The 14,474-nt window shown below is 45.2% G+C and overlaps 1 long non-coding RNA gene across 1 annotated transcript; it reads right to left on the bottom strand.

Annotated features, from left to right (window-relative positions):
• Positions 1-2,972: 2,972 nt before the first annotated feature.
• On the bottom strand, positions 2,973-12,928 carry LOC106732689 (uncharacterized). The gene is made up of 4 exons (XR_001368950.3): positions 12,784-12,928; positions 9,987-10,104; positions 7,699-7,809; positions 2,973-3,721 (listed from the first exon to the last, which is right to left on the bottom strand). It is a non-coding gene; the product is annotated as an uncharacterized LOC106732689 (long non-coding RNA).
• Between the last annotated feature and the right edge of the window lie 1,546 nt (positions 12,929-14,474).

Genomic DNA, 14,474 nt, shown 5'->3' with positions numbered 1-14,474 from the left:
GGCGCCTGGCTCTCCCCGCCACCTTCTGCCCCCCGCCCTTTGGGGGTGCGAACTGCAAACACTCACCAGTGGGTTCCTCCCCGGCCTCGGCCTTGGAGGAGCTGCTGGAGGGGGCCTGCTGGGTGGCAACGCTGGCCTCCTCTCCAGCTGCCGCGCCGCCCCTGTCCTCTCCCTCCTCCGGCTCGGTGGGTCGGATGATGGGGGGGCGCTGGCAGGTGTCCACTGGGACTGGTGGACTTTGTGGGGCTGGCTGGCCTGGAAACGCATTCATCCTCTCGTAGTAGGGGCAGGCATCTGGTCCTGCCACCCTGCCCTCGCTGGCCCGCACGTACCCCAGCCGCAGCGCCTTCACCTTGGAGCGGACCTGCTCACAATTGCGGGCGGGGTGTCCCTGCTGCGCAAGGTTGTTGGCCATCCTGGTGTAAGTGTCAACATTGCGTCGGCGTGAATGCAGGTCATGGAGACCCTCCTCCTCCTGCCAGTGGTCCAGTAGGGTCTTCAGCTCCCTGGGGTCCAGGATGGGGCCCGGCGTTTGCGGCCCCTGGGGGCCTCCTGAGCTGGGGGTGCAGGTGGCTCACCACCCTGAGCTGCCATGCTGGGCTGCGAGGTGAATGCTGGGCAGCACAGAGGCACGTGGCAGAGCTCAGGCCGCAGGTCTGAGGCACGCTCCTGCCACGTGCGCCCAGCTGCCTCCGAGCTCTTTAACAGCTCAGGTTACCAGGCAGTCCAGGGCTCCTACGGGGTCTCGCGGCGTCCAAACCGCTTTTTTCCGTTTCTTCTGCTTTTCCAGAAAAGCTGTCTACACTGGACTTTTGCCCGAGCGGGAGCAGCGTAGCTTTTCCGGAAAAGCGGCTGATTTTGTACAGTACAGCGTCGTTGCTTTTCCGGAAATTCAAGCGGCCAATGTATACAGCTCGCAGCTTATTCCGGAAAAGCGGCTGATTTTGTACAGTACAGCGTTGTTGCTTTTCCGGAAATTCAAGGGCCAGTGTAGACAGCTCGCAGCTTATTCCGGAAAAGCGGCTGATTTTCCAGAATAAGTGGCCCAGTGTAGACACAGCCAAACAGTAAATAAACTGAATGACCCAGTTAGCTCAGCATCAGCTGCGAACCATTGGAGTTGACATAACTTCCAGCACTATGGGGAATAAGCTGCCTGTTCACTATATAGGTTCTTTGTTACCGAAAAGTGACTCTATACGCTCAGAGGCAGCTATTCACTCAGGGCTTATTTCAACATATTACATTAACTTTGGTGAAATAGGCGCAAGACCTCCTTCACGGGTCAGTTGAAAGCTCCTGCCTTCAACAGACCCTACCTGACCATCTAGTCCACTATCTAAGGTTGATAGTTCCACAGCTGGGAATATAGAAGCAACAAAACCTATTTAGGATCCATATGCAAATTTGACACAGTCTCCCTGGGCCAGAACAAAGACTTGAACTGGATGACATATTATAAAACCAGCTTTCCTTACATTCAACATCTTATTGACATCAAAAGCGAAGTATGGGACACTTCCAGCCCACTCAATTAGCCTCATTAGCACCGGGACTAAAATTGACAGGTTTATTCCCCTTACTCTCCTTTCTTATTCTGAGGGTCCCCTGTTTTTTCCTCTCCACTCAAGTTCATCTCATCTGATGAAGTGGGTTTTTTCCCCATGAAAACTGGTGATACTTTATATATGTTTGTCAGTCTCTAAGCTGCCACAGGACTATTTGTTTTTAAAGTTACAGACTAACACAGCTACTGCTCTGAGATACTTAGGATTGTTTAGTAAACAGCTGTTGAAGTTGCCACTTTTTTCTACCTTGAAGCTTAGCCCCCACATATGTAAATGAGAGCTACCGGTGCTCTTTAGGAATTTGTATGCCTTCCCCCTCCCCACTTAGTGCCTGAGCACCTCACAATCCTGGATGATACTCACATCTCTGCAAAGGCAGGAAGTACTATCCTCAAAGCCCTGCAAATCTGCAGCTATCCACAGATCACACATGCAGACTGTGGATCACACATTTTGAATCAGCGCTTAGTTGTAATTATCCCCATTTTACAGATAAAGGTATGAGGGTGCACAGGGGAGCCAACAGCCCTATTGGGCCCCAGGGCAAAGTGTGGGGAGCAGCTCCATGCTCTCAGAAGGGGTAGGGCCTACCACAAAAGGGGCAGGGCTGGAGCAGCCAGCCCTTAGCACTGTCCGGCGTGAACTGTGCAGCGTTCCGGCAGCAATTTAAAGGTTCTGGGCCTCCAGGGACCTTTTCAATGGCCAAGCCTGGGGCAATTGTCCTTTTTGCCCCCTCCCAGTTGGCAGGCCTAGAGATGCAGGGAACATCAAGCAATTTGGCTAAGTTCACACAGGAAGTCTATGGGTAAGCAAGCAATCTAAATTGTCAGTACAGTGCTCTAATCACTAGATAATCCGGTCCCTCTTCATCAGACTGAAATAAACAATCCTTATAATGGTATCAATGTAGGTGCCTAACTTGAAGCACTAAGGTCTGAAAATGTTGTCCTTAATGTTTAATATGGGCATGGATATTTTCAGCCTTAGATATAAAGACAATTGATTTTCTCTCATTTACAATTATTTGGAAAACACAAAAAAGATTTTTATAAAGTCCAACTGGAACTACGGCTCTTCTTACTGAGGTACCCAAACATCCTACGGACTTAAAATAAAAACAAGGAAATTCTGGATAGAAAAATCCTGTTGCAAGAATAGATTTGACTCCCTCCCATTTACATCTGAATGACTAATTCAGATGTAATCCATAGAAAAGAACTCCTCCATTCTTACACACATACACACTCTCTCTTGCAAGAACTGAACAAGTGTTTTAGGTACTTTTTTATTAAAGGAAAAGTACAGTAATTGACAGTAAACATTCTTCTCCCCTCCCCAATCCCCCTCCTCCCGAGACATGGTGGTTAAAGATGGTCCAATAAAAGGCACCTACCTTGTCTCTCCAGTATCTGAGAACTGACACTGCTATAACACTTCATTCTTCCATAAGCAAAATGAATACTGTTATAAAATGTAGATCCATTTTTTTAAAAAAACTTGCTCATTATTTTTTCCTGAACCAGTTCCTCTAAGTCAATCATTATGTACCACAGGAAGGAAGTCGTTCTACTCCTCTTCATTCACTTGATCAATATCTGGCTGTAATTTGCATTCCCATTTGTTGCAACACTGTATTCTTGCAATTGTCTGGCCTGCAGAAAGGATCGAATTGGAGGAATTTCTGACTTTCTTTTCAAACAAAGTAAAAATGGTTTCTGCCCTGAAGAACTCAAGTTAAATGGCTGTGACAAGTGATAATCGCTAATAAAAATTCCACCACATCATGTAACTCATTAAAGTTTATGCTCCAATATCCTAATAAATGTGTTAGTCTTTCAAGTGCCACTAATTTCCTTCTTGTTTTTACCGTATCTGGAAATATGATGGGACCAATACGCATGGGTCAGGAGGCTGCAAACCTTTCCCAATGGTTCTGCATGCACTGTTTCAACTGGTTCAATTTATTAAAACCCTTCCCCACACATACACTGTTCAAAGAAAGAGCTAAATAGGCTTTATTGGAGGCTTCATATTAAACGCTCACTCAGAACTGAAATCAGTTGTGGCAGGACTGTGTTTCTTCTTTGTCTGCTAAGAGCTAAAAACCACTGGAAGCTGAAATCACTTGAGATGGGGCAATAGTTTTGCCCAGCCTGCAAAGAGATGAAAATTACTGAAGTCAGGTCTACACTGGTGGAGAAAAATCAATGCACAATATGCAACTCCAGCTAAGTGAATTGCATAGATGCAGTCAATATATCTAGCATCAATTCTATGGGGTGGCCCAACAATGGGAGGTAAACAGGATAAACTCTCCTTTCGACTTCCTTTGTTCCTCATAACTACAAGGCATTTCAGGGTCAATGGGGGCATTTTATTTAGAGGGGCCTTACCAGACCTGCTTAATCAAATGCCAGAAGATCAACCTCTGAAGTGTCAGTCTTCCCAGAAGCATAGATGTACCCTAACAGACTGACATGCAGATGTCGCAGCAGAGAGAGGTGGCAGCAGAACGTGATAAGCAGTCAGGTGAAGCGGAAAGGTGCAACAAGTGGCCAGCAGGGCAGTAGCAGACAGGTGCGATAGGCAACCCACAGGGCAGTTGGTGGAGTAGTGTGGCAAGAGCAATCAACAACCAGCAGTGCAGCACCAGAGCAGTACAACAAGCAGCCAGCAGGATGGCTGGCAGAGAGAGGAGCAGCGTAAGTAATTCACCTCTTCGCCCTCCACCCACAGTGGGAGAGGTGAACTCTACAGATGCACGCTGAACTCTGCCTATGCACTGACCAAAGATAGTCACTGTGAGTAGGATGTAGAGAAGGGTCGGGCACATGAAAGGGACTATTTTGGTTGCTGGACTTAAGAACCTGAGTGGGAAAAGGACACTGCCCAGCCTATTTGCAGATAGGGCTTTTACTCCTGGTTTATGTTTATGAACCCTGTTTGCAGTGTTTTCCCCAAATTCATGCCTTGCTACTTCCCTCCTTTTCTACACTCAGGCTCTGTGCTTTCATGTGGGCAAGCATTACCTCTCAGAGATGCCCAAAGGTGGTGTGTGAAGTTACCAGATAACTAGTTTTGTGAGCCAGTTCTGTGTTGTATTCATGGACAGGCACCTGGAGATATCAAACCCAGCCCTGGTTGTTGCTGGCTTCACTTGGCAGAAGGGTAACAGACATGCAGGGATTTAAAGCAAGACCCCGGTTTTCCAAGTTAAAAATATGCTTAACTTTGCCTCAGTGGACCAATTCAAAGGAGTAAAGCAGGTTTAGGCACATGCAAGTCTGCAGAATCAGAGTCTAAGTTGGGCCCAGTATCTTCATTTCTAAAGTCACAAGATTCACAAAGTAATTTTTTCACTTGATTTGAATGGTCCCTTTCTAAAATATAAGCTTTACCATAGTATTTTCCAGACACATCCAATAACTTAATGCACTGTCACCAATCATTTAGATTAAGCAAGTTCCTTGGCTCCATGGAAGTTTAACTCCAGCTAGGTCTGCCAAGACATAAAGCTCTTTATTGAGTTCCTCATTTCATTTTAAGTAATTTCCATAGAAACTTGGAAATGTTCCCTAAACCAACAGAGACTTCCTTACTTCCAGCAATTATCTTAAGGTCTGATTTGCATTTTAAATGTCACCTGTATAAATTAAAACTGTTTACTGCTAACACTGTCATTATTCTGATTTGTGGCCATAGCAAGCCAAACCTTGCTTTCATTTAAAAAAAAAAAATCCTTTCTGGAAAACATGCCACCTGGAATATAGACAGGGAATGTTTCCTTCAGACCCAGCGCTAGTCTTATGATATTACAGCTTCCCTACAAGAGAATGTGCCACCTTCAATGTTTTCACGTTCATCTTGGCAACAGAACTATTTGAAAACAGTTCTTTGCATATACTTTAAATTGCTATTAACAAAATCGGATACAGATCATACAACGGAATTGCATTTATTGGAAATGCTTAAAAGGCAATTTAAAATCTTATCAGTGTGTTTCTTTCAAATCATTTACAAATCAATCCACTATCCTTTGCCCATTTTCTGTAGTTTTAAAGTCACATTTTTCTAGTAACATCAAACCAACCAACCTTTCCTGCATTAGGCCAAATTCTGCACTCCATCACATCTATGCTTCACCACCCCCACTCTACAATAATCACTAGTATAATGCAGAGTAAAGTTTGACCATCAGAAGTTAACATTTTTCATGGGTCACATTCCAGTTAATTTTCTAATCTACTGAAATCGAAGTCATCACTTAAAGGAATGAACTTCTCTTTTCTAATGCTGCCCATGAGCATTGTTTTAAAGGCACGTTAAAATAAAAATAAAGTGAGTAAGTGCCCTTGTTGGGTTCTTTATATTGTATGGCAGTGATTCCTTTCCATTTTGGAAATTCAAGTCATGACTACCCAGGAAGACACTCTGGTGTCTGAAGCTAGTGAAATTAGGATGTCACAAGAATCAAGCTGGTCACAAAAATTTAATGAAAAAAGTTTCATTTTTTCCACAGAAGAATTCTGCCATTTTTCAGCCAGCTCTCGTCAGTAGGGAAATCTGAACTAGGACGGAATTCAGACATATGGGTTAAATAGAGTTGCCAGTGCCTTTATTGCACAAAATGGAACACCCGTATCCTGCCCCAAGGCCCTGGCCTGCCTCTTCTCCAAGGCTCCGCCCCCAATCACTTCATTCCCCTTCTTTTTGTCCCATGCTCTCCCTGATCCTCACTTTCTTGCTCATTTTCACTGGGCTGGGGCGGGGTTTGGGATGCAGGAGGGGAAGGGCATCAACTAGGGAGGTGTGGCTGGGGATGAGGGGTTTGTAGTACAGGAAGAGGCTCCAGGCTGGCGTGGGACCAAGGAGTGTGGGAAGGTGTACCAAGCTGAGGTGTGGGGGGGGGGGAGGTGCTCTAGATTGGGAGGGGAGATGAAGGGTGTGGGATACAGAGTGGGGTTTCAGGCTGGGGCAGAGAAGTTTCCAGTCTGAATTGGGGTTCCTAGCTGGGCCAGGGATTTAGGGCACTGGAGAGGGTATGGGATCTGGGAGGGAGTTAGGGTGCAGAAGGGCATATGGGGCAGGGAATATAGCAAGGGAAAGGGTATGGGGGCTGGGATTTAGGCAGCAGTTATCTTGGGGGGGGGGGTCCTTGGAGGCAGTATCATGTCCCTCGTCTCCTAGGCAGAAGTGCAGCCAGGCACTTCTGTGCATGCCTCTGCCCACAGGTATGACCCTCACAGCTCCCATAGGTGGGGAAGAGCAGGAGAGGACATGGCTGGGGCCCAGGCCAGTCCCAACAGGAGGAAAGAGTAGAGCGAAGAGTGCCACCCAGCATCCAGCCCAGGGTCCCAGCTGAGATTGCTCCTGGTTCTACCCCTGCCCTCAGCTTCGGCCTCTACTGCTCTCCACTGCCTCCCATCCAGGAGCTGCAACTCCAATTCTGGCCTGAGGGGAGAGGCATAGATAAGTGTAAGGGGGAGGCATGAGGTAAATTGTTCAGGGAGCACTGATCTATTTAAAGTCTGGAATAAACAATGTGGAAACAAAGTTCATCTGAGTTCAAGATGTAACAGCTACATCTTTCAATTAAAGGATCAGAAAGAGCTTCCAATATGGATCTCAGAGTCCTCACCAAATCCACTAGCAACATTAAGAGATGTGATATTTCTAAGGGTTGTCTGCACTTAAAACTCTAGAGCAGCACAACTGAACCGTTACAATTGTGCCACTGCAGCACTTCAATGTAGACCCTACCTATGCTAGTGGTTTTCAACTTGTCTGCAGATCATGTCTACAATTTCCAAAGGGGACTGCACCTCTATTCAAATTTGTTTAGGGGTCCACAAACTTTAAAAAGTTGAAAACCACTCCAACAGGACAGGGTCTCCCCTCAGTGTAGGTAATCCAATTTTCCGAGAGGCTAGTTCAATGGAAGAATTCTTCCATCCATCTAGCACTGTCTCCATGGGAACTTGAGTCAACTTAAGTACACCGTTCTTGGGTGTGGATTTTTCACACCACTGAAGTTAAACTGACCTAATTTTCTAATGTAGTCTAGGCCTCAGGTAAAACACACTTGAAAAAGATAACACATACACACACACACACAAACCACCTTGCTCACCCTTTTTTAGATAAAAAATGGTTGTGTGTAGAGGAATAAACCAGCTTCTGTAGTTCTCATGAGGTGAACTAACTGGTGCCCTTCAGCCAATTGTTCTGGAAAATGATCGCTCTGAAAGAAAATGTATGAAATGATTAGTTTGCCTAACTTTCAGGCTCAACATAGAGATCAGATCAGATAAACTCATTTCTTCTCCTTAATAATTAAGGCTTCATATTAATGTAAACATAGGGAGGGTAAGCTCAAAGAAGCAGGGGAATGTGTTTTAATTCCCTGGCATAACCGATTCTTATTTTAAGAATAATTTTTATATTTCTTCTCCCTTTTTAATATTCAGTCTTTATTTCAAAAGTTTAAACAACACCGGGCCTGATTTATGGTTGTCTACATCTTCTATTAATTATTATGATGTCTAATTACTATTACACTATACAGCGTCTGGTGCAATGGGGCTAGAACATGTTGCTGCCCTGAAGAACTTACACTCTGAATAGATTGGTCAGATAAAGAGATGCAGAGAGAGATTAAGTGACATGCCCATGGTCACCCAGCAGGTCAGTGACAGACCTGGGACTTCCAGTGCCCTCCCCCATGCACTAGACCACTTGAGATTTTCATGTGATTTTCCCAAACTCGAGAGCTCTGGACTCATCACATTCACAAATGAAAGCAACAACAATCAATAGGCCTGGTAGCAGCCAATCCCCCATTGACTTCAATGGGAGTATCACATATTAAGGTTTGGACCCAGCCTTGCATCATACAGTTGTGAAATATCACAGATGTGGAGTGCTTCCCTGAGCAATAGCATGGATGACTCATGCCCAGGGTTGTCTGTTCTAGCTCAGGTCCTACCAAAACCAGCATGGACAAAACAATTGGAGACCAGGTGTTTGGGCACAGCCACCAAGGTCTGCTTTATTCCAGATGCTTTCTCAGCTTATACTGGGCCCTGGTAAGGAACCCCAGTACAACCTTCCTCTTTAGTTGACCACACTAGCATCGTTTTGTCATTGAATCTCCACGGCAGGAGCAGCAGTTGCCAAGCAGAAGCCCCAGTCAGTTTCCACAGCATATTTGTTCTTGCCAATTGTCCAATCATAGCCAAGAGGCCCAAATTCATTAGGGCTCTCATGAGTCTCTTCCCTCATGCCATACTGCTCAGAAAATCCACAGCCCTTTGTGGAATAAACAAGATCTTCAAGAGAGCCAACATGCATAAGTTACCACGTTAGGATATAGGAGGCACCAGCAAGGTGGAGAGGTTCACGCTGGGTAGATGAGCTCTTACAGGTCATTGCACTGGTAAGTGATTGATTCACATGGTCTGTTTTGCAGAGCGGCACAAGATGCTGTGGAGTGCAGATCCTACTTCCTGCTAGCACTACCAAGGACTATCAGACAAGGGGAAGAGGGAGGCCCTGGCAGAGCACATACCACAATTCTTGAAAGGATGGTGAAAATTGTTACTTCAGTACACACTGAGGAATTCTGAGTCGCTTTGCATTTCTGGAGCTCCCACAGCAGACAAGCCCCTCTAAACCCCTTGCTAAAACAGGCTGAAAAGCCACTGAGTGCACATTTGTCAAGTTGTTAAAACCTTCTGAGGTCCTCCAAAATGAAGGGTACTAATTGAATGTGAGCTGTAATATTAAAGATACATCACGTTCCTCATCCTGCAGTACGTTCCATGCAGGCAGGGCCCTATACCCACATGAAAGCCTGTTGTAAGTTAACAGGGATTCATGCAGGTGCAAGCGCTATCCAAGTGGCACCCCAGGAGGAGTGGGGTCAATGGACCAGATCCAGAGGCCAAACAAATCAAAGGATGCATCTGTGCTGATTTAAGTGGGCCTTAGATTGAGCCCAAAATGTGGGTTTTATGCGTTGTAATCACGTCTTTATTTCTATTTTTGAGACTCTAGATCATAATTATCCATCATGCAACTACTCAATTTTCTTTCACTTCAGAAATTTTTTTAAAAGTGTCTAAGGACAGGAGGCCAGAAAGATATTATTTAAGGTCTGTTTTGAGTCATACCCTAAGAATTTTGTAATATGAAAACACTCAAAGAGGAATATTCCATTCATCAGTACTCTCTAGGTACATTAACATCCTATCAGTAATCTGGAAATGTTGCTTTAGGATTTAGACACTCAAAACTGTCCATCTTGCTGTATCCAATATTACTTAAAGCATTCAATTCAAATTAAATATGGGACAGCGTAATACCCACTGAAGGTCTAGCTCAGATTATAGCTTACTTGTTTGTTTTTTAAAAACTCACTTGCTCAGCAGTGCTAAAACATCTGTGTGTGTTCATTAGAAGAAGTTCTGATGGGGTAGATGAGCAGAGGAAGTTCATTTTCAGCCACAGAGCAATGCTGACTGGGAGGTGAATGCCCCTGTTGACCAGAAAGACCAAGCATTCAAAAATAATTTTCATATCATCAACTAGCACTTTTCATCCATAGAGCTCAACATGCTTGAGTCATAGTGGCAGTTCGTTCAGACTACATTCAGGGCACATCAAGCTTTTCTACACAACCAGGAGGCCAAAATACTTACCTCCCCCCTACCCCCCCAAAAAAGCTGAGATGCTCCTGAGATGCTTCAAGGAGGGGGAAAAACCCCACACCAAGTATAATAAGAGTTAGCAAAAACACATAGCTTGCTGGTTTGAGCATTAGTCTACTAAACCCAGGGTAGTGAGCTCAAGCCTTGAGGAAGCCATTTAGGGAGCTGGGGCAAATCTGTCAGGAATGGTACTTGGTCCTGCTGTGAGGGCAGGGGGCTGGACTCAATAACCTCTCAAGATCCCTTTCAGCTCCATGAGGTGGTATATCAACATATTATATAGTCTCTGATCTATGAGGTCCTGAGCACCATCAGCTCCAGGGGAATGATAAATACTATGGAAATGTCAAGAAGAGAGGACACTAAGATCCCAAACATAACTGCTTGCTGCCAAAAAAATGTTGTGCTTCATTCTTCAGAAACTAACTTTGTGATCAGATGCTTTAGATTTTCCCAAGGTTTTGTTTGTTGACTGCTTCTGAATTATTTTCCCTTAAGGCCTGATCACTGTAGTAGAGTGTTGGACATTATCATGATAGACAGTGCCCCAAAAGCGTACACCATCCTTTACAATGCACACTACAATGGACACAAATAAGAGCCATAGGACACTAGTTCAACCCACAAAACAAAGCAAAAGGGGAATAGAGACCATGAAGAGGAGCACCAGACGCCAAATTCGTCACACTAACTCCAGTGGCGTTAGTGGAATTTTACCAGGACTGAATTCGATCCTAAATGGCTTGTACAAAGTAGAGGGAGTATGCATGGATATGTGGATGCTGCTGTAAATCTAGGACTTAACAGAAATGCTACTGGAGTCCGTGAGAATTTTCCATTAACTTCAGTGGCCTTTGGACCAGCATCATAGAACAACAGAATGAAAAGTGACAAAACTGTGCATAGAGAATAACTTGCCATTTTTAGGCAAGGAAGCAGAACAAGGAACAAATTACTTAAGAGTCCCACATGTAAGGATTTTATTTTTATTTTAAGCCATTAGAACTGATGTGGGGAAAAGTTAATTATATCTTTGTTTCCTGAGAAACACCTCAGCTCAATTAATTTGATAATGCACTGATGTTCCAGTTAAACTTTAATGATTAGGTCTCTGTTTACACCGTAGCATTATCAAGCTAACTCTGAATTGCAACAGTAGTTAAATGACAAATTGACATTTATATATTGTACACAGTGTGTTTATGAAGCAGAGTGTGAAATTTCCCAACTGATTTACAGTCCTATAGATCTTATCTTTGAGATATCTAATGACAGAGGTGACCTAAGTTAATTGCACTGATCTCTGTCAGAAGTGAAGCTATAACCATGAAAGGGAATGGCATTAACACTGCTTCCAGTGGAGAAGCTATACATTTTGAGCTAAATTCTGTGCTGACCTAGAACCCTGCAATTCCATAATTTTTATGAGTTAAGTAGAAATCCACTGGCCAGTGCTCGGACGGTTGACAGAGGGGAAAAAAAATCTAAAAAGCTGCACTTTCTGGACTATTCTCTGAAGGTCAGGGGCTGAACTAGTGCCCAGAATGATGCTAAAGGGGAGGGGAGTGGGAGTATCATCTCTCAGATTAGACACTGTAATCTTGAACTATCTTCAATCTGTGCAGTACACCATCTCTCTCAATGGGGGCTGAATACAAATTTGATGGCTTAATTTACCAGAGTGAATAAACAACAGAATAATAATACAGTAAAACTCCATTAGTCCGGCATCCAATGCTCCGGGACTCCTGATGGTCCGGCACCATCAGGAACCCGGAAGTGCTGGGGCAGCCGGACAGGCTTCCCCCATTCAGCTGCTGCTGAAACTGACCAGCAGCTGAGTCGGGGAAGCCCAGAGCAGAGCAGCTGGGGTGCTGCCGGGTTGGTCTGGTAGTGCTGCCCCTCGGGGCTGCGGGAACAACCCAGCAGCACCCCAGCTGCTCTTGGGGACCCCTGGGGCAGAGCAGCTGGAGTGCTGCCAGGTTGGTCCCGCAGCACCAAGGGGCGGCGCTGTGGGACCAACCCGGCAGCACCCCAGCTGCTTTGCCCCACGCGTCGGGATTCAGCTGCTGCTGAAACTGACCAGCAGCGGCTGAATCAGGGACTCCTGGGGCAGAGCCTGACTATCGTAAGGGGGGGCTATGAGGGGTCTGGGGTGGCATCCCCTCCCACCCCACTCCAAACCCCTCATAGCCCCCCCTTCTGATAGTCCGGCATATCTGATAATCCGGCACCCCCTGGGTCCTAAAGGTGCCGGATTATCGGAAGTTTACTGTATTAGAAGTTTATTCATTGTAGGTTTTGTAAACCCTATATTTTTCTTTAATAACCAAACTGTTGTGCCTAAAACCAAGTTAATTGTCTCTTTAAATATTTTATATCTTGGGTCTGCTTGATTTAAAAAAAAAATTAGCAATCTGTATCATCAACTCTCACAGCCATAATTCTATTCTGTTCTCACAGCAAACTGTGCAACTGCCATTAACATTAATAGAAGAGGTACTCACATGGCCTGATGGGAACAGGAGTCTATCGCACGGCTAACTGAGCAGCTGCTATAAATCCAAAAACACTCCATAGAATGTTTTTCTGCAGCACAATCTTTGCACTGTATCACACCTCTAAGTGACCATACAGCAAGGAGGTTCCTGTCCTCTGACACAGATCTTAAATCGTGAACTAATATTTGCATTGTAGTAGTGCCTAGAGACCTCACTCAGGGATTAGGGGCCGACTATATTAGGTGCTATGCATCCATAACAAAAATAGCCACTCCACAAGCATATAATTCAAGTACTTTGCAGTCTAAAGTGACCTGGCACTTTGTAAACATTTGCCTTTAGGCACAATTGCTATTGTAGAATTTAAAGCCAGAAAGGACCCTTGTGATCATCTAGTCTGACTTCCTGCACATTGCAAAACACAGAACCTCACTCATCCACTCCCATAATAGACCCAGTAACTCACCCAGAGGTTAGGAATTCCTTAAACACGTGTTTAAAAGTACTTTAAGCTACAGAGAAGCCACCATTTAAACCATGCTCCATGCTGCAGAGGAAAGACAAATTCCTTCCTCTGAGATCTCTACCAATCGCATCTAGAGGGGGGAAATATCCTTCTTGACCCCAAATAAGGAGATCAGTTAGACCAGGGCTACTCAACATGTGGCCCATTTGTTTGCAGCCCGCTCTGCAGTTTGTAGAATTGCGAGGTGTCCGGTACTTTCGCCTCCTGTCTGGTAAAAAAAATTCAGAAAATACCAGACAACTAAAATGTCCAGTATCTTCTGATTTTTTCCCCGGCCAGGAGGCAAAAATCATGGGTTCCTACTGGGTTCCGCAGGGGAGCTGTCCAGCCTGGTGCAGGGAGGCAAAATTGTAGGCAGGCGGCCACTGGCAGCCTGTTAAGGCCCAAAAGCGTTTCTTAAAGGGGCTTTTTTTTTTTGGCATAACTCTCAGGGTCCTTTTTTTGCTCATCAACTTTGGTCTCCCCCTTTCCCCCACCCGCCCAACAATTTTTTTTTCCTGGTGAGTTTTTTTGGGGGGGAGGGAGAAGGGAGGAAGGTTTGGTATTTTTGGTTAAACCATCTGGCAACCCTAGCAGTTTGGGTTTACACGGGGCTCAACACGCGGCCTGAGAGTGGGATCCTTTGAACATGGCCTCCACTGGAAGCACGTTCCACAACAGTGAGGCATCTCTCTGGTGGGGTGAGCACTGAAAGATATGAGTGGACGGGTTTGATGAGTACAATGTGTTGGCATTTCTAGCCCCCAGGGAGGAGGTGCCAGGGGCACCAGGGCATTGTGGGAAGTGCTTTGTATTCATGCTCATCAGTGTGAAAGAAGCTATTTGCATATATATGCAACCACACTTAAGTTGCGGCCCTTGGCATATGCTGCTAGTATCATTGTGGCTCCCGGGGCTTCCAAAGTTGAGTAGCCCTGATTTAGACCCTGAGCATGTTGATAAGACCCACCAACTAAACACCTGGGGGAGAATTCACTGAAATAACTCTGCAAACTCCCCATTTAGTGTCCCATCGGGGGTATTTGAAGATGGGCCACCTGCCATTGTAGGCAAATCTCACTATAACATCGCCTCCATAAGCTCATCAAGCTCAGTCTTGAAACCAGTTCTGGTGTTTTGGTCCTCACTTCTCTCCTTGGAAGGCTATTCACTCCACTGATGGTTGAAACCT

Source organism: Pelodiscus sinensis, chromosome 11 (genome assembly GCF_049634645.1).
Source record: "Pelodiscus sinensis isolate JC-2024 chromosome 11, ASM4963464v1, whole genome shotgun sequence".
Taxonomy (NCBI): Eukaryota; Metazoa; Chordata; order Testudines; family Trionychidae; genus Pelodiscus; species Pelodiscus sinensis.
The sequence above is the reverse complement of the archived record's forward strand: the minus strand, read 5'-3'. Positions and strand labels throughout refer to the sequence as shown.